At 40.9% G+C, this 23,052-nt stretch overlaps 1 protein-coding gene across 3 annotated transcripts in view; it reads left to right on the top strand.

Annotated features, from left to right (window-relative positions):
* The window catches only part of LOC109918665 (transcription factor HIVEP3), a 350,987-nt gene that overhangs the window by 61,507 nt on the left and 266,428 nt on the right, over window positions 1-23,052 (top strand). For all 3 annotated transcript variants that reach the window (XM_048613197.1, XM_048613198.1, XM_048613200.1), the window contains exon 2: window positions 22,820-22,930. The gene's annotated coding sequence lies outside the window, so the exon portion shown is untranslated. The remainder of the gene's footprint in view (window positions 1-22,819; window positions 22,931-23,052) is intronic.

Below are 23,052 nucleotides of genomic sequence, written 5' to 3'. Positions count from 1 at the left end.
GACTTCACAAGCTTCAAAATCTCCCCTCTCCCTACCGCATCCCAAAACCAGCCCAGCTCGTCCCCACCTCCCTAACCTGTCCTTCCTCCCACCTATCCCCTCCTCCCACCTCAAGCCCCACCCCCATCTCCTACCATCTAACCTCATCCCGCCCCCTTGACCTGTCCGTCCTCCCTGGACTGACCTATTTCCTCCCTATCTCCCCACCTACACTCACCTTTACTGGCTCCTTCCCCGCCTCTTTGACCGGTCTGTCTCCTCTCCACCTATCTTCTCCTCTATCCATCTTCTATCCGCCACCCCTCTCTCCCTATTTATTTCAGATTCCCCTTCCCATCCCCCATTTCTGAAGAAGGGTCTAGGCCCGAAATGTCAGCCTTCGTGCTCCTCTGATGCTGCTTGGCCTGCTGTGTTCATCCAGCTCTACACCTTGTTATCTCATATTTTATGAAGTTACTTAGCGTAACTTGCTAGCTTTTGTACTTTATGCTTCTAATAATTAAGCCAAAGATCCCTTAAACTTCAGAGCAGCCTTCTCGACTTATCCTGTCCTCTAAGATTTGTGTTGATGTATCCTCAGGACCTTCTGCTCCTGAGCTTCTAAAAAATTTCAACACTTTTTTTTCTGAACTGTTGGACAAAAAAATGTTCTGCACACTTTGCTCCCTTTCTCTTCTCTTACCAAAAACTTTCCATTGCCACGTGTCCTTTCAGCCCTTCAAATGAAAGTTAGTTTCGATGTACTGAGAGGTGAGCTTCGGAGAGTCAAACAAAATGAAACGAGACCAACCCAACCACCGTTACCCTCATTTCTTTGCTGTGAAGTGTGTTTGTTGTCAGCTTGATGGAAACAGTCAGTAGTTAGATGCGTTGTTGAATAGACCATAGAAACCATAGCCATTCGTGTTAACAGTATTTTTTGTTTGAAAGGGCATTGGCTTTCAGTGAAATGTAGTGAGACTGCTTTGGTACAAATGACTCACTGTATTTTCGCTTGTCGTGACTTAAGTGCAAGAATTAAGACATTTACTTGTGTGTGTTTTTCCCTGTCTTTTTTCACAACTTTTTTTTTTGTCACGCCTGGCATGAAGTTTGGAGATTCAAAACCCCATAGTGTGTGACCGTTTCTGTGGGTGGGAAGGGAAGGCAAATTCATTGAAAGTAATTTTACTAACATTTCCGAGCACTTGTAAATGTGGGTTACGATTTACTAATCAATTTCAATGGATGATACTCAAAATTGTAATCTATAATGTGCATCTGCCAAAAGTATGAGACTTGATCTAGAGGATTGTTATGGTGCCAAAATTACATTTTGAAAAGTGATGTTGGGCACACAAAAGTTTGTTGTCAAATTTTAAGATTGGCAACAAAAAAATTAACTTTTAGCAAAATAGCTTCCTTCTTGTCTTTATTCTACCCTATTGTCCATGATACTAGTTTGAATTCTGCTTTTATATCCGCTTTCAGTTTTGGGACTTCAGTTGTAATGGGAGCCATCGAAATGAGATTCAACAGCCATATCCAAAGAGAATTGAATAAATCTGAGGGGAAGATATTGCAGGGCCACAGCAAACAGCAGGACTAGTCCAGTTCTGGCCTTACATTTCCGCTGCTTAATTCATCCATTGGCAGCTGTACTTTCTGTTGCCTAGGGCCTGAGCTCTGGAATTCCTTCACTAAAGCTCTCCACCTTTCTACGTCATCTTGACATTTATAGGTCCGGCCAAGCATTTGCCCAGTCATTATAATATATTCACATGAGGCTGATTTGAAAAAATAATGCTCCTGTGAAATGCTGGGGATGATTTATATGATAAAGTTACTTTACAAACATTTTTGTTGCTGTTATAAAGGCCTTTTCTAAATTTTTCTGTATTTTTGATTGTGGGCTGAAACCGGGGAAGAACTGGCTTAAAAACCAATGATTGTTGAAGGATTATTGCACTTTTGAAAAGCAAGTTATCCGATACTCATTGTAAGCATTTTTTACACAGTTGTTGGTTGAAGCCATTGGGAAGTGTAGATCCAGACGAGCAAGACCAAAGGAGCTGTGTATGAAAGGAGATTTGGGCAGCAACAGGTAGCTGATTGGTCTGTGAACTGGTGCTCAGTTATCAATGATTAAGGCCTTCTGACTGTCAACAAATGTGCGATTGGCTCCCACATTGCTGAACAGCTTGGTGGTATAAATGTTTGAGGGAGAAGCCATCAGCAAACTCTGTGAACAGGGATCACCGAACTGCCTTCCGAGTATTTCCATATGCCCTCTTTTTGTGTCTGTCAGTATGTTTTTAGAGGAGGAGTTTAAAAAATTGAGTAGAATTTTAACCAGCAGAGTTATATGTCGATGGATCATAGTTATTTATCTGTTGTTAGAAAATAATTATTTCTAATGCATAGTAAGTTTTGCTAAGTCCAGAAATGTGGTCTCTAATTTCTGATAACTTGGGTCTAAAACATAGGTAAATTAGGGATTTCTTCATACTTTCTAAACTCTAACATTTGTGACAAATCTGGGAATAGTGGGGCTTGATTTTCCAGCAAGTGCCCCCATGAGGTGCAACCCCTGTTGTCAAAGTTAGAAGTCACACGACACCAGGTTATAATTCAACAGGTTTATTTGAACTCACAAGCTTTCAAAGTGCTGCTCCTTCGTCAGGTGAAGTGACTTCATCTGACGAAGGAGCAGCGCTCTGAAAGCTTGTGATTTCAGGTGAACATGTTGGACTATAACCTGGTGTCGTGTGACTTCTGACTTTGTCCACTCCAGTCCAACACCAGCACCTCTACATCACATCAACCCTGTTGTGATTGAGTTGATTGCTCTATCAAAACATTGGTTCAGACATGATGGGCAGATAGGCCTCCTTCTGTGCTATATAATTTTATGAAATGATAAGCAAAACTTAATTTTACAGAAGTCCTAAACTGATTCAAATTTAATTTTCTGTTGATGTGTTTCTCTGCAACACTGAATCTAGGGCATTGTATTTATTTTAAGAAGGATTAAAACAGCATAACAGGGAATGATATAAGAACATGATATAAGAAATAGGAACAGGAGCAGGCTATTCAGCCCTTTTGAGCTTTGTCCACCAGTCGACACGATCATTCCAGATCCTGCTTCTCAATTCCACTGTCTCCACTTGCCCGATTTTCCCTTTATGTCCTTAGTACCAAAAATTCATCAATCTCTCTGTCTCAAGTGTAATAAATGACAGAATACCCACAGTAAAGATGTGCAGGTTACTTGGATTGGCCATACTAAATTGTCCATAGTGTCTAGAGAAATGCAGGCTACATGGGTTAGCCATGGGAAATGAAGGGATACAGGGATAGGGTGGGGGAGGGGTTGCATCTGGGTGGGATGCTCAATGGGCCGAATGGCCTGCTTCCATACTGTAGAGATTCTATGATATAGTTTCTTATGATACAGCTCTTTGAAGTAGAGAATTTTCAAAGATCCATGACATCACCAACCCGTAATTCTGAGATGGTGACTCCTGGTTTTAAACTTCTCAGCCAGGAGAAACATCATCCCACCATCTGCCCCATCAAGCTCTTTAACGCCTTTTCTTTTTAATGAGATCACATTTCATTCTTCTCCATCCCAGTGAAATGCACTCAATCGGTTTGTGACAATGGAAACTTTGTCTGCATTACTTGAATACAGTGGAAACATGTTTCTACAATACAGCTTGCTATCAATCTAGAGTGATATTTAGAGCTCTTGACAAAGTAGCAGCTACTGATTTTGAACTTGAAAGAGTTGACAGCCATTAGTTACAATTTTGCTTTAAAGTATAATTTTTAGCCTTTAATTCTTATCAACATCAATTCCAAACTCTGAAGCCTGTGCATATACATCTGCATTGCAATATTTAAGTGACAATATTCAATTAGAAAAGATTGGAGTACATTTTGTGCAAGGCACAGGGTCCATTATGAATCTCAGTATTTTCCATTGTAGTTTATAATATACAAGCAAAGTAACAGGAAAGATTTCCTCCAAGTTGTTTTAACAATATTGTAAAATCAAAGCGAAGTTCCCTTTAACTCTCATTTCTGGCAAAATCAAACTCAATCAATTTGAATATACAGCAGTCAGAATAAACCACTTACGCACAAGAGTTACAGTAAATCTTCCTTATCCTATTTAAAAAATGTTGAAAATTGACCATTAGTCAGTAAGTGGATATGTGTTGAATTCAATTCCTTTCTGAAAGTGGTTGACCTAAACCAATGTAAACCTATTAAACCCAATCCTACAATCATGTCTTAAAATGAAGTCAAAAGTGTGGATCATTACATATACCAATCAGGCAAAAGCAGAGCGACAATTCAATTTACTGATTTATCACTGTTGTTAAGGCACCGTGCAAGAGCTAGGTCACATAAAAATGCTGGTTGGCATAAAAGAATCAAATTTTTCAGCAATAACTGAGCATCCATGCTGAAATAACTCCACAGAGCCTGGTATCCCATCACTAAGTCACCCTGTATTTACACATGCTCAGTCCTTGAGTATAGTACTGCTCATTCAGAGTCAGGTACCAGAGTGTCAGCATCTCTGACAGTTCCCTTTTAATCTGTCAGCCAGGGATTCCTGATTGGACCAGATTAACAGCCCCAGTCAGGGAACTCATTTGATGTCCAGCTGGCTGACCTCGTTACCATCTCTTCACATGCAGTCCCTAACAAGTGCTTCCTAAATTAGCGCTCTTCAGCCAATTCTAACCTGTGGAAGACCTAAAAAAGTGGAGTTGCATTTATGTATTACCTGTCACAACCTCAGGATGCCCCAAATTCAGTGAAATGATTTTTAAGTATAGATACTTCTTTTAATGTAGGAAGTGTGGCAGTCAAGTTGCCCACAGCTCTGTTTCACAATTCAATAAAGGAATAAAAGAAAGAGATTCACACACTCAGAATGTTTCACAGTATTTAACACCAACTAAATAATTACTTCTAATAACATTAATCATGTAGGCAAAGGCAGAAGCCATTTTGTGCACTTATGATTTCACAAAGCAGCAATGTGACGAATGACCAGTTAATGTGTTTTAATTGGTTGTTATTAAAGGATTTTTGGGCATAGTAAAGGAAAGACGTTCAATTTCTCATGGATTTATGCTCACTTGAATCACTGCACCTATTGGGGGTGGGATGGTTGGGGACAGTAGGGGGAGGTTGGCCATTCAACAGATGATACCTTCAAGGACCCAGATCTTCCCCTGTACCACGCTGAAATGTATGATTAGGGTTACAATCACATTATGCCTCTGTTTGACCCAAGTATCATAGTATTGAGCTGGAATGTGAGTCCATCCAAAGTCTAACACTGGGCGAGAACAGCAGTTTAGGTTTCCAAACCCCTACAGAGAACAAAATGAACTTGGTACAGACCCTTTCCCAATCCCAGCATTTCCAAAAGCACTTTTACCATAATTATGACTCATGTCCTTAATTATTTTTATGCATTTTTACTTTGTTGGTGAGCCATTAAGGAATTGGGGCATTGACTGAGACTGAAATGTGCATGTGGATCACCAGGAATTTTTCCTTGACACCTCAGTCTCTGTTGCCTCTTCCTTCTGAACTGTTCTTTTCTTTGGAGAATCTGGAGATGTAGGCCAGGATTCAATTGGTTTGGTTTGGCCAACGACAGTCCAATTCTTGTCTAGGATTATCCGAAAAGCTCATTAATTGTAAACTGAATTTAATTTGTGAAAATGAATGTCAATTCTTTTCAATTATTTCTGATGTGGACGGGTCGATCAAGTAAAGCTTTCCCACAAAATTTTTGTCTATAGCAGAACTTGCCGACAATGCAAACCAGCCCTGACCCTAGGCTTGACCAGATTTGAACTTGACTAAAGGTACAACGTTTAGGGTTACATCACCAAATATGGGAAGATACTCTCTTTAACAGGTAGGCATTCCTTTGCCAGCAATCGGTGGTCAGGTTTCTGTTGCTGCAGGTGTCTTAATCCACTAGTTGTGACAGGTTTTTGAAGAAAAGAAATTGTATAAGCAGGTGCTTTTGACAATGCAGTGACCCGTATTATATAATCTGATACTTCTGTGTCCAAATGTCGCAAGGTGTCAAACAGCATACAGTTCTTCTTTCAATAGGATTCTGAACTATTTTAATCGAATGCCTGTGGCTTTGACCATTAAAGCGTGCCAGTTTCCTGAGCAGTATGTTCCAGAGATGTACTGACAGGCTCTGGCAGCACTGCACATGTTTCCTGCTCTCAAGACGGAGTGTCACAGAGCAGACTATTCACAACTTTGCAGCTCACCGGCATATTTCCCAAGCCGTTCAAGTTGGTAGAATTGCAGCTCTTGTTACGTGGCAAACCAAACTGAAGCACGAAACCTGAGGGAGCCCAAACATGTAAAGAGAAGAGAAATAAAGAGCGAAACAGGGGAAAATTTGCCTCATGGCCCGGGAATAAAGGCAGCACCATATTTATTACTGAACCATACAGATTGATGGTTTGATTCTTGACCTGTGCAACGCTCACTTGGTGTACTCTCAGTGTTTGGTCTGTTAAGTCAACCCCCAATCCCCCCTCACCACAACCTCAGGACATTCCAAAGCAGCTTTAGAGACAATTAAGTACTTTTTAAGTAACTATTGCGAACTGGGAAGTGAGGTAGCCATTTTGCACACAACAAAGTCTTTCAAAAGCAGTTTAATAACAACCTGATAATCTTTTTTTAGGTGATTGTAAAGGGAAAAATATTGTCCAGGACACTGGAGAGATCTATCCGAGGGTACTTCAGGATAGTTAAATGGGATTTTTTACACCAACCTAAGAGGCTTAACATTGCATCTGAAACATAGCATCTCCCTCAGTACTGCACTGCAATGCCATCGTGGATTATGTACTGATGATAGGCTTCATTTCCCATAAATCACTGTTAGATTTTGGAGAAAATTTAGAATCCTACAGTGCTGTCTGTTTGTTGTCAGCACCCGATCGAGCTGTAACCATAGAAACCCTTGCTCGTTCAAGAGCTTCTGTTGAATTGCCTGTGACAGAATCCGTATCACAAGTGAAATCAGTATGCAGCTCGCTGAGAATAATTACCGACCAAACTAAAATGCTAAAAGTAACCAATTATTAATATTGAATGAAGCAATCTACTAATTCACCCTATAAACTGTAAAACTGCACGGGTGGAATTAGACTGTTGGCATGACACAGTGTAGTAAAAACTGCATTTAAGCTAATATGTTTAAAAGTTGTGCCAATGTCTTGTTGTGTGACAGTTGAAGTTTTATAATAGCTTGTTTTATCTTGTAGACATGGCTCAATGTGTAGCATTTATTCCTTAAGTAAGAAGGCCATGAATTTGAGATCCACTTGATCCCAAAATTACCGCGAGATTTTTGTGCAATTCTGATGGAGTGCAGCACTGTCGGAAATGTGTCTGTTGGATGAGAGGTGTAAGCATTGATAAGTGTACCACCTGAAGGATGCAGAAATTATTTCTATAGGGTTATCTGAAGAACAGCAGAGGCATTCTCCCCAGTGTCCTGAACAATATTTATCTCTCAAATGCTTCATTTTCTCCAAAGGTATATGTGGTTTCTTTCGGTTAGCTGACATTTAAATGGGAGATGGTCTCCAAAAATGCATCAATAAGTGTATTTTGGGTAGAACACATGGGTTGGGTGGATTGGGTATTCTCATATCTATAAGCCTATTCGTCTTGAATTTCACGTTCAAAGACTGGTGATTTTTCACCCAGCTAACTAGACTGGCTAGGATAACACCGTACCCAACTGGAAGAACACAGCAGGCCAGGCAGCATCAGAAGGGTCTCGTCCTGAAACGTCAACTTTCCTGCTCCTCTGATGCTGCCTGGCCTGCAGTGTTCTTCATACTGTGTTATCTCTGACTCCAGCATCTGCAGTTCTTGCTATCTCTAGACTGTCTAGGAGCTTGATTTTAGTCTATGGATAGAGCAAGGAGGCAGGCACCCCTGATTCTTTGCCAGCCAGAATGGAGATCAAACCCCATGTGTTGCTGTTAATCTGGCCCACACATGAACAGTGTGGCTAAGTGAACCAACGGAATCTTTTGGGCTATTTATTCTAGATTGCAAACAACTTTGTGTCAATAGGTCTGTTCTCGTCACTGTTTTGGCAATTATTTGGAATCTGTCTTTTCTGGTGACTGACCCTCTGCCATTGGAGAAGGTTCTTCTTCTGTGCAATTATTGCAACCCTTCATGATTTTGTATCTCCTATTAAATTACCCTTGAACCTTCGCTGCTCTAAAAAGAACAAATTAGTTTCTCCAGACTCTGCAGATAAGTGAAATCCCTCATTCTGAGTATCATTCCAGCGAATCTCCCTCCAGAAGGCTTTGACACCCTTTCTAAAATGCACTGTCTGGAATTGCACATAATAATGTAAATAATGAGTGATAAATAATTTACAAAATATCGTTTTTGTACTCCATGTCTCTAACACTATATTTCTCTTGGGAATAACGAAGATTAATCTGACTTGAACCTCGTTCAGGATATATTTACATGGCAAGTTTAACTCTAGGGCAAAGTCGCTTTGGCTTTGCATCCAACTTGAAATCTATGGAGTCTAAAGCCCTGAACTGACCCTGGGACATAGTGGAGCAAAGCACCGCCTTCTCTAGAGAGTTTCACTTCTCATTGCTTCAAGGTCAGGCCAGGCCAGTCCCCACTTCCAAAGGCAAGCTCTCTTCTGTGTCAGTGTGGCTCACTTGGTAGTAGTCTTGTCTCCAGGTCAGGAGGTCATAAGTATGAATCCCACTCTGGAGATATGTGCATAAAAATCTAGGCTGATCCTGCAATACAGCTACACTGTCAGAGATCCTGGTCCTGGATGAGATCTTAAATTACCACATCCCATTCTATCAAGTTAATGTAATAGACCCCCTGCTTCTAATTTCAAAGAAGAGATGGGAATTCTTCCTAATATCCAGCAAAATATTTATCCTGCAATTTACATCACTGAAACAGATAATCTCATCATTGTTGCGTTGCTGTTTATGGGAGCTTGCTGTGCTGCTGCGTTTCCTATATTAAAACAGTGACTACACCTTAAAAATATTGTGCTGTCTGTAAAGTAATTTGTGACATCTTGCAATTGTTAAAGGTTGTGTAAATCAAGACTTTTAACAACACTTTGCATTTCTGTAGCATCTTTGACATAATAAAATGTCCCAACATGCTTTGCAAGATCAAACATCATTTGAGACTAGCTACAGGAGTCATTAACATGTAGCTAAAAGATTCATCAAAGAGATCATGTGTATTTTATAAGAGAAGAGCGGTCGAGAAGTTCAAAGATTGATTTATTGATTGATTTATTGTTGCCGCATGTACCGAGATACAGTGAAAAGTGTTTTCCTTGCTATACAGGCAGATTGTACCATACAAAGTACATCAAGGTACCAGAATAGAGTGCAGAATGCAGTGCTACAGCCACAGAGAAGGCGCAGAGAGAGACAGAGTGAGAGATAGGTCAGAATTAACATTTCAGAAGTCCATTCAAAAGTCTGATAACAGCAGGAAAGAAGCTGTTCTTGAACCTATTCTATTGTGTATTCAAACTTTGATATCTTCTGCTCAATGGAAGAGGGTGGAAGAGAGTATAATTGGGGTGGGAGGGGTCTTTGATTATGTTGATTGCTTTCCCAAGGCAGTGGGAAGTATAGATGGAAGTATAGACAGAGAGAATTGCAAAGCTACAATAACTTCAGCATTGCTGAAAAGCTATGGTATATGTCATGGATCCTCAGTCAGAGCTTCAATGGAAAGTTTCTGTATGGTCAGTCTGGGTTCTTGTCATCAGAAACCTGTCTATTAAGTAATTATGTTAAGAAAAAGTCAGTGGTTAGAAGAAAAATCAGTCATCCTTCGTTAAAACTGATTTTTCTTTGTAATTACAGGACGTTGATGAAGCCACTTTTGGAGTACAGTGTGCAGTTCTGGTCACCCTGCTATAGGGAGAATATTATTAAATTGGAGACGGTTCAGAAAAGATTTACCAGGATTTTGCCAAGACTGAAGGGTTTGAGTTATAAGGATAGACTGGATAGGCTGGGACATTTTTCACTAGATCCTAGGAGATTGAGGGCTGACCTTATAGAGGCTTATAAAATCACAGAGGGTATAAATAAGGTGAGTAGTAAAGGTCTTTTCCCTAGGGTGGGGGATATCAAAACTAGAGGGCTGAAATAACTGCACAGAGGCTGGTATCCTGTCACCTAGTCATCCTTTATTTACATGTGCACTGTGACCAGTCAACTTGGAGTCAGCCTCTAATGTCAGGAGACTCTCTGAATCCCCTGTTTATATCTGTCAGCCAGGGATCCCTGACTGTCCCAGGTTAACAGCTCCAATCAAGGATCTTATAGTCAGTAAGATCCATCTAGTTCCAATCACTACAAGGGCATAATTTTAATGTGAGAGCATAAAGATTTAAAAGGGACCTGAGGGGCAACTTTTTCACACAGAGGATGTTTTGTATATGGAATGAACTGCCAGGCAAAGACATTTGAACATGAATAAGAAGTGTTTGGAGGGATATGGGCAAAATGTAGGTATGTGCGACTAGTTTAGTTTGGGAAACTTGGTAGGTACGGATGAGTTGGGCCAAAGGGTCTGTTTCCATACTGTATGACTCTATGACCCTAGCTTGTCTATATTGGTGAAAAGTGTTCACTTGGAGGCATTATGTGGAGACAGCATCAGGATGATGAGTGACACCTTCCATGGTTGAATTACCTGTTGATACTTACTGTCTCAGATTCACACATAACAACAACTAAGGTAGTAGAGGGCATTTAGACTTTACCTGAGTGAGACTCTATGCCATTGAGAGAGACCGAGGGAACACACTAGATAAGTCAATATGAACAAGTCATTGATGCTGTTTTGAAGCAATCCTTACCCTAACTCATCATTTCATTGCAATAATGGACTAACTTCACTTGGTGCTGGGCTTTATGCAGAATACACAGACAGAAGCAGGCTATTCAGTGAGTCTGTGATTGTTTATATTCCGAGGGTTTTAACCCAGTTCAAAGGTAGTATTGCTCTCCATTAGATAAACTCGAAGCCTTTGTTGTGCGACCTTTGATATGGCAACCCCCAAGAGCACCACAGACAGGCGGGAAATCCATTGAGGCTGTTGATTTCTCCTCCCGATCTACCATTGTGAGCTGAATCAGGCACAGTCTGGGTTGTTGGACTTTAAACTGAGGGTGCGATCAAACCAGCTTGTCTCCTCATGTGTCACCCTAGCCATAAATACATCAACCTTCCTCTTTCCTGTGTTGAAACCAGGTTTAATCACTCCGTCTCCTGTTCTAACCCATCACGGTCTGCTGCACTGAGGTGTTGGTCTCATTATCCTTAGAGATTATATTTCCTGCTGCTGTCTCCATTCAGGTTGGATCTTAAGCATTTGTGTCACCAGAAAGGACAGCGTGTCAATTCAATCAGTGCTGATAGTGTTTTGTCTTCCTGGGCTCTGCCATGAGCTCCAGAACCACTGGAACCACACATAAGAAAAAAAATTAAAGCAGTTTTCTCCTAAAACATTCATAAATCTCAAGTTGCTGGTACTGACAGATCTCGATGTTCTGATTTAGAGTTCAGCCATCAATGAATCAACTGTGCTGAAAAACAGCATGTTCCAAACCTCCAAGCCCACAAAATTCAAGCAGTACAACCCAGCGAGTAATTGTAAATAGAACTGGGTTGCCTGTGCTTAATGGACAAGACGCGCCAAGGACTCTCAGCCTGGATTTGGCGCACCAGTTGCCCATAGCGTAGACTCCTCAGCCTTATTTACTCCAGTAGTGATTAGCAGTAGAGTTAGTTGCTGCAACACTTAGTACTGGTATTAAGAATTTGTGACCACAGGGATATGCCCACCTGCTTTGCTGTGGTGCTTTGGTTTAGTTTCTAATGTCATGCAGTACCTATAACAGTTGAAGAACATGTTTTCAGGAGTCTCGATCAGATTAAAAGCATTATCTGTCTGCATCGATAGCGAACTTTATAATGTCAACAGCTTTCTGATATTAACAGATTGCACTTCCAAAAAGGTGTTGGAAATCTGGAACTCACTCCTGAAAAAGTTGTTCAGGCTGGGGATCACTGAATGGGTTTTTTTAAATGTAGGACATGTGGAACAGAAAGGACAGGTAATGGCATTCTGTGGAGAGAAATCAAAGTTAATGTTTCTGGTCCAGTGACCCTTCCTCAGAAAGGCTTTGACGAAGGATCACAAGATCTGAAATAGTAAATCTGATTTCTTTCCACAGATGCTGGCAGACCTGCTGAATTTTTCTAGCAATTTCTGTTTATATTTCTGATTTCCAGCATCTGCAGTTCTTTCGATTTTTTTGTTTAGATAATGGAGTTGAAGTGTAGATTAGCTGTGATCTAACTATTTGGTGGAACAGACTTGAAAGTGCTGAATAGTCTATTCTTATTCCTGTGTTTGTATGTCACTGTAAAGGATCCATGGCATTTTGCGGAGACCAAGAGAAGTATTTTTTTCTCTCAATGTCCTGGCCAATGTTTATTCCCTTAACCAACAAACATTCAAAAATCAGTACTGTGGATAATGGAAATCTGAAATGAAAATAGAACATGCTGGAAATCCTTAGGTCAGTCAACATCTAAAAAAAGAGCAAAACAAAGTTGATGCTTCAAGTGGCGGCAGACTGAAATTTTCACTTGTCCCAGGAGTTGAAATGGAAGCAACAATGACAGCCTGTTTGTGCACAGCAAGATCCCATTGTCAGCGTTGTGACAACAAACATCATTTGTGATGTTGGTTGAAAGATAAACATCAGCCAGGATCGATGGCCATAAATGAAATAGAGTAGCATACAGAGATCACTCAGGCAGCATTTTGCTGCAACTGAATTGCAGTTCAAAAGGGCAGTTACTATGTGAAATCAAAGCAAAGAGCTGCAAATTGTGGATAAAGCAGAAACTACTGAAAACGTTCAGCAGATTTGGTAGTATCTATGAAGACAGAAACAAGAGCTAACTTTTCAGCTTGATAAACTTCCACCAGAAATCTGAACTGGCAGCAACTAATCTCTTTCTAGTAGTCAATTTATTTCATGTTAATTTTTCAAATACTTTGCCCTTTTCCAATTTTAATAACCACCTCCAACCCTACATCCTCAGAGCTATCTGTACAGCATCTTTCACTCTTAAGACATGCTCTATCTTAGTCACTACACCATTGGTGGCCATACCTTCAGTGGTCTGGGCTGCTCTGAAATTCCCTCCTTAAACTTTCCCCTCTGCCCCACGTTATGATGCATCTTAAAATCTGTCCTTATCTCTCCCTAAGTAGCCTGGTTTCACATTTTGTTTGTAATGACTGCGAGCTCATCGGAGTCATTTTACTGCCCTCAAGCCAAAATATTGATGCAAGCGTTACTGTTAGTTGTTATGTTTAGGGCAATTAAATAGCGTAACAGTAGTATAGAAGTTATGTTCATAGACTAGGGAACCCGGAGATTGCATGTTCAAATCTCAACATGGCAATTTAAGAATTTGGAAAACTTTTCAGAAACAAGTGGAAATGAGAAGCATCAGTAAAAGTGACCATGAACCTGACAAATTGTCATTAAAAATCAACTGGTCTACTTTAGGAATTGAATAGAACCTTTACCTTGCTCAGCCTACATGTAACTCCAGTCCCACGTCACCACAAATTTTAATTGCTCTCTGAAGTGACCTAGCAATTCTGCTCAGTTGAGTTACATTAGATAACTAACGCATGGAAATTAGGGACGGAAATTAAATGCTGGCCTTGGCAACGTAACTTGCATCCTGAGTGTAGATATTTTAAAAATAAGAATAATTCAATTTTGCCAATTCCAACTCCTCTCGGAATTCTGACTGGACCTTATCCCTCAATCAGGCAACAGAGTGGAGAGCAGCCCTTTCGAAAAATTCAGGGAAAAAGAATTGAATGCCAAAATCTAAGGTATAAGAAATGCTGGCAAGAGTAGAGATGAATTGCCTGGGCTGCGCAGGCCAGATTTAGCAGGCCTCATTGGGCCTGAGATGGCCGAAGGCCGATTGTTTGGAAATCCCTGCTGTGATCTATGAAGCGACACTGAAATGTAGGGAGCTGTAGTTCAGACTATGTATTGCAATCAATAGTAAATCCATGTCATGCCCAGCACCATGAGCTGTAAAACCACACATACAAGCACAAGCTTTTTCATGTCGAAGTTAATTGCCAGTACAAATAGCGGGGAGATGTTCTCCATGCTTTTTGTTCAAATAAGAGAGTACTGTATGAGAAATATAAAAGCCTCGTACTTACTAATGCAAGGGTGTAGTATTGTCTATACGGCTCAGTATATCTGTGTATCTATGCTTTTAATTGATCACATTCTATGCCCAGAAAGAGTGCAGGGAAAGTGGCAGCCTGGTTAATACCCTCTGGCACTTAGGGTCAGAAGTGATTGTCAGAGCTGAGATTGGAATCTGACCCTCCACTTGAACTCGCCATGGTTATAATTCAGAAGAGTTCCGAGAAACTTTCCAATTAATTATACATTAAGGGCACTGTATAAATGCAAGCCATTGTTATCATTCTCCAAACCCAAACATAAAAAGACATGTTGAGGCCCTTTGCTCCACTGAAATGCAACAGCAAATGCTGTAAATATGCAGTAAGTCAGTCAACTAGAAGACTAGAATGTGCCATCGTCGAGACAGACAGACTGGGAAAGGTCTTGATGGGATTGAGTGAAGGAAAGGAAAGGGTCGGGAAGAGCAGCAGGTGAGGGTTCACAGTTGGAATATGCTGACTATTTTGTGGAAGAACTACGTAATCCATTTTATGATCTGAAGATGTCCCAAAATGCTTCACAGATCCAATTACTTGTGTAATGAAGAACTCTGCATGCAGCAAGCTCCCAGAAACCTATACATTGCTAACTGTTCTTTAAATGCTTCCAGTGTTTTTGCCTCCACCCCTTAACCAGGCATCTGTTCCATTTTTTGAGGGAATATTTGAGATAAACAGGTCATGCAACCCATTTTATATCTCAGCAAGGGGCGGAGGTCTATGGCAACAGAAAAGAAAATCCAGTACCATCACTTGATGATAGAAGAGAAAGTTCTGCTCACTCCCCATCCCCTTGTATGCAATGTTTCTTGATTTACATTGGTCGTAGTGTTTAGGATCTTGAATAAGGTCAGAGCTCATTCAGTTCCTCTCAACTACGTCCAAGTGTTTCTTGTTTCCCTCTTCGAAGGAACGGAGCAGTTGGGTTGGGCAGGGGATGGAGACAGGGAGTTAGAGACATACAGGAATCAGGTTATTCACGAGTTTTGCCACTTTCTGTTTTTTGGAAAGGGAGGAAGAGAGGGAGCGAGACAATACTCAGTCTGCAAGAGTGTAGCAATCAAGAAACGGTGTGGAAGATGAAGCAAGTAAATAATTTAAAGAGACAGCATCAATTTTAATACTGCTAGAAAAATTGTGTTATTAAACTGTCATCAATCACATCACCGCTTGCTGCTTACAGTTGCCAGCTCTCCCGTCAGGCTGAAGGTATTTAATGTAAGTCTTGTCATTAAAGTCTGTTTTGGAGAATTTGTTCCTACCTCTTTATTGTGAATCTTTAGATAAATGTTATTTTTAAAATAGAATTGTCCAATTTTCTTACATGCAGAATAGGATTGTTACAACAGGCACATGCTGCTAGCATTAATGCTGAACATGACCCTCTATCCCGACTTCATCTAACCTGATCAATATATTCATCTACGTCTTTCTCCCCGCTTACATAGCTCCCCCTCACAAAACACCCATGCTATTTATGACAGATTCAAGTTTTCTTTCAATGAATGATTAAAATTACATTGTGTGGAGAGATACACCTCTAGGACCATATTAGGCCTCCACTGCTCAGGGCCCCTTGATAGGGAGACTGAAGATGTCAAGGGCGTTTTTATGATCTGAAACTGACTTTGCTATCCCTTGTGCCCTGTTCCCCAGTATTGATGAAGCTGCACCATTTGGAAATCTATGTGCAGGAGGTGGGACTGATATTTGTCTGCCTCCAATTGAAACATTGAAATTATTGGCTACAAAAACATTAAGACCAAAATGGTTTGCCTTCTACCATCCTGATGGAGCATTTATTCTCTGTAGATCAGTCCACAACATAGCCAGAGTTGAGGTGAGGAAATCCCCACCCCAACCATCTTCAGTGGTGAGAGCTTTGGAATTTATGAATGGAATTTAATGTCTGCCCATGTGGGATATTGGTTGAGGGAGAGAGAGATGTTTAAATTTGGATTGGGTCCCCACCGCCTCCCTTTTTCTGTCCCCAATTCCCCTAAATTAATGTTCATTGAAGGGTCTCCTGCTTCTAATGGCTGCTGGTGGTCACCCAGCAGGGGTCAGGCACTCATGATGTGGAAAATCTGAAGAGTAAACCCTGGGATGTATGTTTGTGGGCTCCCAGGGAGACCTCTCAATAAACTGTTCTCAGTTTGAGGGACCTGGCCTTGGAAAAGGGGACTACTATAAAGATCCAGTGCACATCAAGGCCCGATTCCTGGCAGCTAGGTCTATACTCTGATCAGGGACAGGGAGCAAAACCACAACACAAGGGCCATGATTTCTGTCCCTGGTTGGATTGTGGACTGCCCCATGCCCTTGTTGCCCAGTCAGGTCAACCTCTGATTGACAGGCAGCTTTCAGTGTGTGGGGCTACCTCCCCCCATGGGTCCTGATATAGCCCAGTTAAGGTCTGAGTTGCCTTTCATTCCATAGAGCTTTCAGAAAGAGGCACCACAGATCTTTTGTCAATGCGTGAGAATCGCTTCGGCTCCATCAAATACCAAAGGTCCCGAGATCACCTTTTATCCCCAAGTCAAGTGCATGTCACATCATAATTAATCATCCAAAAATGTTATTTTCTGAGAGAAAACTGTCCATATTGTCGGAATGTAGCCTTGAGTAAACTCAACTCCAGTGATGAACTGGGCCTCCTCAGGTTCCTCTGTGACAGTTTTTATCTAAGGACTGTCATCAGCCAAAGGATTCAGGTGACTAACCTCATTCATTTCCACTGGCTCCTTGTTTCCTAGTTTATCAGTAGAAAATAATTGAACCTCTTTTTAAATTGCTTCGATGCAGACACTCGTTCAACTCTGTGTTTCAATACTCCATGTTTCTCTGGCACCAGTGTACCATTCATGCCTCTCTGCCCCTACTGTCTGCTCCACTGTCAGCAGAAACATGCACCTACTAGGGCCTCTTAGTCTGGAATTCTTGGCATCTCTCTTCCCTTCTTCCAAAGATCTCCTCAAAACATGACCCTTTTATTGTACATTTAGTCACCTCCTATCTCCTGCTCTGTGAATGAGTGCCTTTCAGACTTTGCTCCCTGTGTCCCCTGTAAATATTGGCCCATTCCCTGGGATCTTCCCAAGTTTTTACACGCTTCTTGGGTCCCTCACGAAAATATTGACACATTCTCGAGAATTGCCCCTGTCCTCACTCCCAAAAGCATGTTTTGAACTACTCAAAGCAAAACAGTGGTTTCATTGCAGAGAACTTTTATAGTAAAATGTGACAGAAATAACAGTCAGCAAATACAGAAATGTGATGAACAGACAGTAATCTGTGACTTTGCGCTCCCCAGGGATCTCAGACTCCCCTCATGTTTGACCGGTTTGAAAATCTCGGATATTCAGGCCAGAACCTAGACCAACTGAACCTCTCTGAGCCACTTTTGTGTTTTACTTACGTTGACAGCATGTATCTGCACATCCCAGTCGGCAAGATTTTTAAAAAAAAATCAATGAAACTCTTGAACTGTTTGGAATGATGTTCCATATGGGTCCTTGAGAACAAATAATGCAGAAGGAAGTATTTGAGCATGGGGTGGGATTGCCTTTAAAAGAGGATTCTGATGTGTTTGTTTACGAGAATGTAGCAAGTAAGGCTGTATCTAGGTTTCTTTGCCTTCACCCAACCCTGCAGACATCAGTGAGACTCGCAAAATCAAAACTTCATTTCTTTTCTAGAAAGAGAAGGATAAGGGGTGACCAAAGAGGTCTAAAATTGTGCAAGTATTTGGTAGGGTAGACCGAAAGGAGCCGTTACCACTTGTAGGGGAAATCAAAACCAGAGGCTGTAAACATCATAGTCACTAATCAAATCTGAAAGGGAATTCAAGAGTAACATCTTGAAATAGAAAAAATAGAACCTGGTGCAACATGGAGGTATTTTTAAAAAATTCAATTACAGGATTCTGGCTCGGAACAGGAGTTGGCCATTCAGCCCATATAGCTATTCAATATGACAGTGGCTGACCATTTACCTCAAAGTTACTTTCCCACTCCCTCTCAGTGTCATTAGTTTCCAGAAACTTAATGATTTCTTTCATGAATCCACTCAATGATTGAGCTTTTACAGGCCTCTGGGGTAGAGAATTCCAGAGAGACCCCACAGAGTGAAAAAATTCCTCTTCATCTCAATTCCTCATCCTGAGATTGTATTCACTAGTTTTGGACTAACCAGCCTTTTGGGAGGAGTGGGGGGGTTGGGGGGGAACGGAAGGGATATTTTCCTGAAAACTACACCATCACGTACTATAAGACCTTTGTGAGTTTCAATTAGACTATGCCTTATTCTTTGAAACATTAGAGAATACAGAGCCACTCTCTTTAACGTTTCCTCGTGAAAGAATCCCTTGGGGTTAATCTGGTGAGCCTATGTTGCACTCCCTTGTAGGCAAGTATATTCATCCTGAGATAAGGGGCTGTACAAAATAGCCAGGTGAGCTCTCACCAAGGATCCGTACAAACTGCAGCAAGGCATCTTTCCTCCTATATAAATGAGGGAATGTATGTGTGGAGCCAGAAGACTTTACTAAAGCCTTTGACAAGGTCGCTCATGGTAGGCTGATCTAGAGGATTAAGTCATGAGATCCACGGTGAGTTGGTAAGCTGGATATAAAATTGGCTCATCATAGACGACAGAGGAGTGGAGAAATGTGTTTTTCTGATTGGATGTCTGTGACTAGTGGTGTTCCACAAGGGTCAGTGTTGAATGAAAATGTAGGTGGGCTGATTAGTAAGTTTGCAGATTACATGATAGTTGGTGGTGTTGTGGATAGTGAGGTAGGTTGTCAAAGGATACAGCAGGATACAGATCACTTAGAAAGTTGGGCGGAGAAATGGCAGATGTATCCCATGTATCTTGTGGCCATGTACTTCTAGACTTTCAAGGCCATAGGCTTGGAAGGTGCTATCAAGGGAGCCTTGGTGAGTTGTTGCAGTGTGTTTTGTTGATGGTACATACTGCTGCCACTTTGTGTTGGTGATGAAAGGAGTGAATGTTTGACGGAATGGACAGCATGTCGTTCCAGCAGGTTGCTTTGTACTGAATGGTGATGAGCTTCTTGATTGTTGTTAGAGATGCAACCATCCAGACCAAGTATTGAGTATTCCATCACACTCTGGACTTGTCCCTTGTAGGTGAAGGATAGTCATTGGAGAGACAGGAAGTCAGAAGGCGAGCCACTCACTGTAAAATTCCCAGCCTTTGATTTTTTTTTTGTAACCACATAAGGCCACTCTAGTTCAGTTTCTGGTTAATGGTGACCCCTAGGATGTTGATAATATGGGATTCAGTGAAGGTGATGCAATTGGATGAATTAAGAGAAATTAGATAAGTACATGAAAGAAATAGATAATGTTAATAGGGTGTGATAAAATAGAGTGGAAAGAGCCTTGTCTGGACTATACTGTGGATATGGAGCAGTTGGAGAAAGAGCATTGAAACAGGGCAATGTTCCAGGTAATTCTATTAGGTAATTATCTTGTTGATGGCTCTCTTATCTTGAAACAGTTAGTCCTATGCAGGTTATTTCTTCTTGTTGATGATGAGGAAACTGAAGTGTTTTAAAAATTATAGCTTAACTGTTAATTGTATCAGTATGAAGAAAATTTGATCCACTTGTCATTTTAATAGCAACTCATAGACACATTGCTAATAGGGTGCATATTCCCAATGAGATTGGAATTAATAAAATAATGGAGAAAGAAATCTAAAGGTTATGTATTGTTTGGGGGGTTCACAGCTGTAAATTGTCAGAGGTTGGCAGGACCTAGGAATTGGACTGTTAAGAGATATCAGGAAAGAATTTCAGTTCAGTGAAGGTGCAGGGAATAGGAGGAAAGGGTACATAGAATATGGCACTCACAGCTTAAAAGAAGCAAGGACATTCAAAGGAGCATTGTCTAAAGAAAGAAAGAATGAAAGAACTTGGTTTTATATTAGTGTCTTTCACAAATACAGAGCATGCCAAAGTACTTAATTGCCATTGAAGTATTTTTGCAGTGTAATCACTTCAGTGCAGGAAATGCAACAGCTGATCTCTCCACAGCAAGATCCCACAACCTGTGGTTTGATAATAGCCACATCATTTTGTTTTTAGTGATGCTAAATGAGAGATTACTGTAGTCCAGGACACCCAGCAAACTATAACATCATTAGAATCTTTCACATCCACCAAAGAAGGCAGCAGGGACTTCCTTTTGTTGTCTTATCTGAAAGAAGGAACCTCTGACAGTGCCACATTGGCAGTGGCATCCTTGGTTTAGATTAGATCTCTACAAAGGCAATTGAATCTAAAACCCTTTAGCTCAAGTAACCATACATGAGCTGCAGTGTGGCAGAATTAATGAAAAGCTTGGGCTGGTGCTAAAGTGCTGGCGCAAACACACCCAATAATGGGTTTGAGCATGCAGCAGAATCTTCGAAAGTGGCAAATGCCAGAATTGTCAATTCATCATCTGTAAAGTGCATGAACAGGTAGATAGCTTGAGGAGCAAATCTTTGTTGAAAACACACAGCCTTTACTCTTTTTATTTCCAAATCATGTATTGTCAGTTTTGCTTGTAATTGCACTCTGCTTATTATAGCTGTGGCAACCATCATGTGACAGTAGAGCTTGCTGTGTGTCTCCTCAGATGGTATCATAAAGACAGTTCACTGCACTTGTTCTGTCATTTCAATTTAATCGTCAATAGACATGGGGGGGAAAGGGGCTTTAGCAGAACTGAGGAATCAAAGGACAGGAAGCAGGGAATTATGCCAAAGCACACAAGTGCATTGCACAAGCTAATATTTAATGATGAAAACAGTTAGATTGCTGTTTTAGGCCAGGTCATCTTAATATCTTGAACATATGCTAAATCTTTACATTAAAAAGAATACACCTACCACTGAATGCCCTTTGGGTGTTCAAAGCATGTCATGCATAAAAGTTCTATTTTGTGAGCTTTGTATCTTGGTTGTGTTGACCAGGAACTGCTGGTGAAGTAAAATGTGGGGCAAAGAGAGATGACAGCTGCATTTAAGATAACAAGGTGTAGGGCTGGATGAACACAGCAGGCCAAGCAGCATCACAGGAGCAGGAAGGCTGACGTTTTGGGCCTAGACCCTTCTTCAGAAATCTAGGCCCGAAACGTCAGCTTTCCTGCTCCTCTGTTGCGGCTTGGCCTGCTGTGTTCATCCAGCTCTACACCTTGTTATCTCAGATTCTCCAGCATCTGCAGTTCCTACTTTCTCTGAAACAGTTGCATTTGTTGAGCTTTGTTGATGCTCTCAGGCTGTCTCAAAGTGTTTTACTTTAAAAGAGGTATTTTTGAGGTGTAGTTATTGTTATAATGCAGAAACTGCAGTGGCTAATTTGCAAACAGGGAAATTCCACAAACAGTAGTGTGATAATTACCAGATAATACATCTTGAATGATGCTGATTAGGTAAAAATAATGCCCAGGACATCAGGAAAACCACTGCAGAAATTTCATGTGATCTTTTATGTTCACCCAAGACAGAATCTTTGAAAGTGGCCTTTGGTTAGCTTCACAACTGAAAGACAGTGTAGTCCTCCTTTGGTATTGGCAGTGGGAATGCCAGTGAAATGTTTACATTCCAGTCTATGAAACGGTGACCTACCAGTTGAGAGATAAGTTTACTACAGAGTGAGTTATTACTGATGCCTGTGGAGGTTGAGTGGGTTGTTAAGAAAAAGAGTACAGAAGTAGGGCTTTAAACTCAGAATTTTTCTCACTATCCTTTGGGACCTTAAACTTGTGTTAAAGTTGTGTTACCAATTTTCCAGCATTATCTTGGAGTCTCCTGAAATTAATGCATAGTCTCCTCAACATTGCTTCCAACAAGCTGGGACCAAAACAGAAGCCCCCATCCCAACTCCCTACCTACACTCAACTTTACTGGATCCATCCCCACCTCCTTGACCTGTCCGTTTTCTCTCCACCTATCTGCTCCTCTATCCACCATCCATCATCGCCTCCCCTCTCTCTATTTATTTCAGAATCCCCTTCCCCTCCCCCATTTATGAAGAAGGGTCCAAATCCGAAATGTCAGCTTTCCTGCTCCTCTGATACTGCCTGGCCTGCTGTGTTCATCCAGCTTCACACCTTGTTATTTCAGAAGCAATTGGATCTTTGTACAACAGGTCAAATGGGCTCTCGCATGCTTCAAATTCTATAATTTTGTAGAAATAATTGCTTAGTGAAGTCAAAGCATAATCTCCTTTATTCAATGTAGAATAAAAATTGTGGGATGGATGCCAATATTCTTGTGTCAAATAGGATGTTTGAGTTAGTTGCATCATTAGGCTGTTCTGCTATTGGACCTGCATTTTTGTACACTGTAGGAGCCATTTATTTTTGTACAAAAATCAAAGACTGTTTCCTTTTTTTGCAGTTTTTAGCACAGTTAACTCAGTGCAAGTGGCGAGGTTCAAGAGGAATGATCTGGAACTCAAGTGATTGGCGGTTACTGTGACAACAGCTCAAAGGATAACAACTGTGACAAGTAAGACATAATTACAGGATTTATTTACAGATTGTATATGTATCCATATTAAGCTAATTTGAGATAACTGAATTGAAGGGGAAGAAGCTCCTGGACTATAAAGGGGAGGAAGTTTTACTGTA

This window comes from Rhincodon typus, chromosome 27 (assembly GCF_021869965.1).
Source record: "Rhincodon typus isolate 14 chromosome 27, sRhiTyp1.1, whole genome shotgun sequence".
Lineage (NCBI taxonomy): Eukaryota > Metazoa > Chordata > Chondrichthyes > Orectolobiformes > Rhincodontidae > Rhincodon > Rhincodon typus.
Note: the sequence above shows the minus strand (reverse complement) of the source record. Positions and strands in the feature narration are given on the sequence as shown.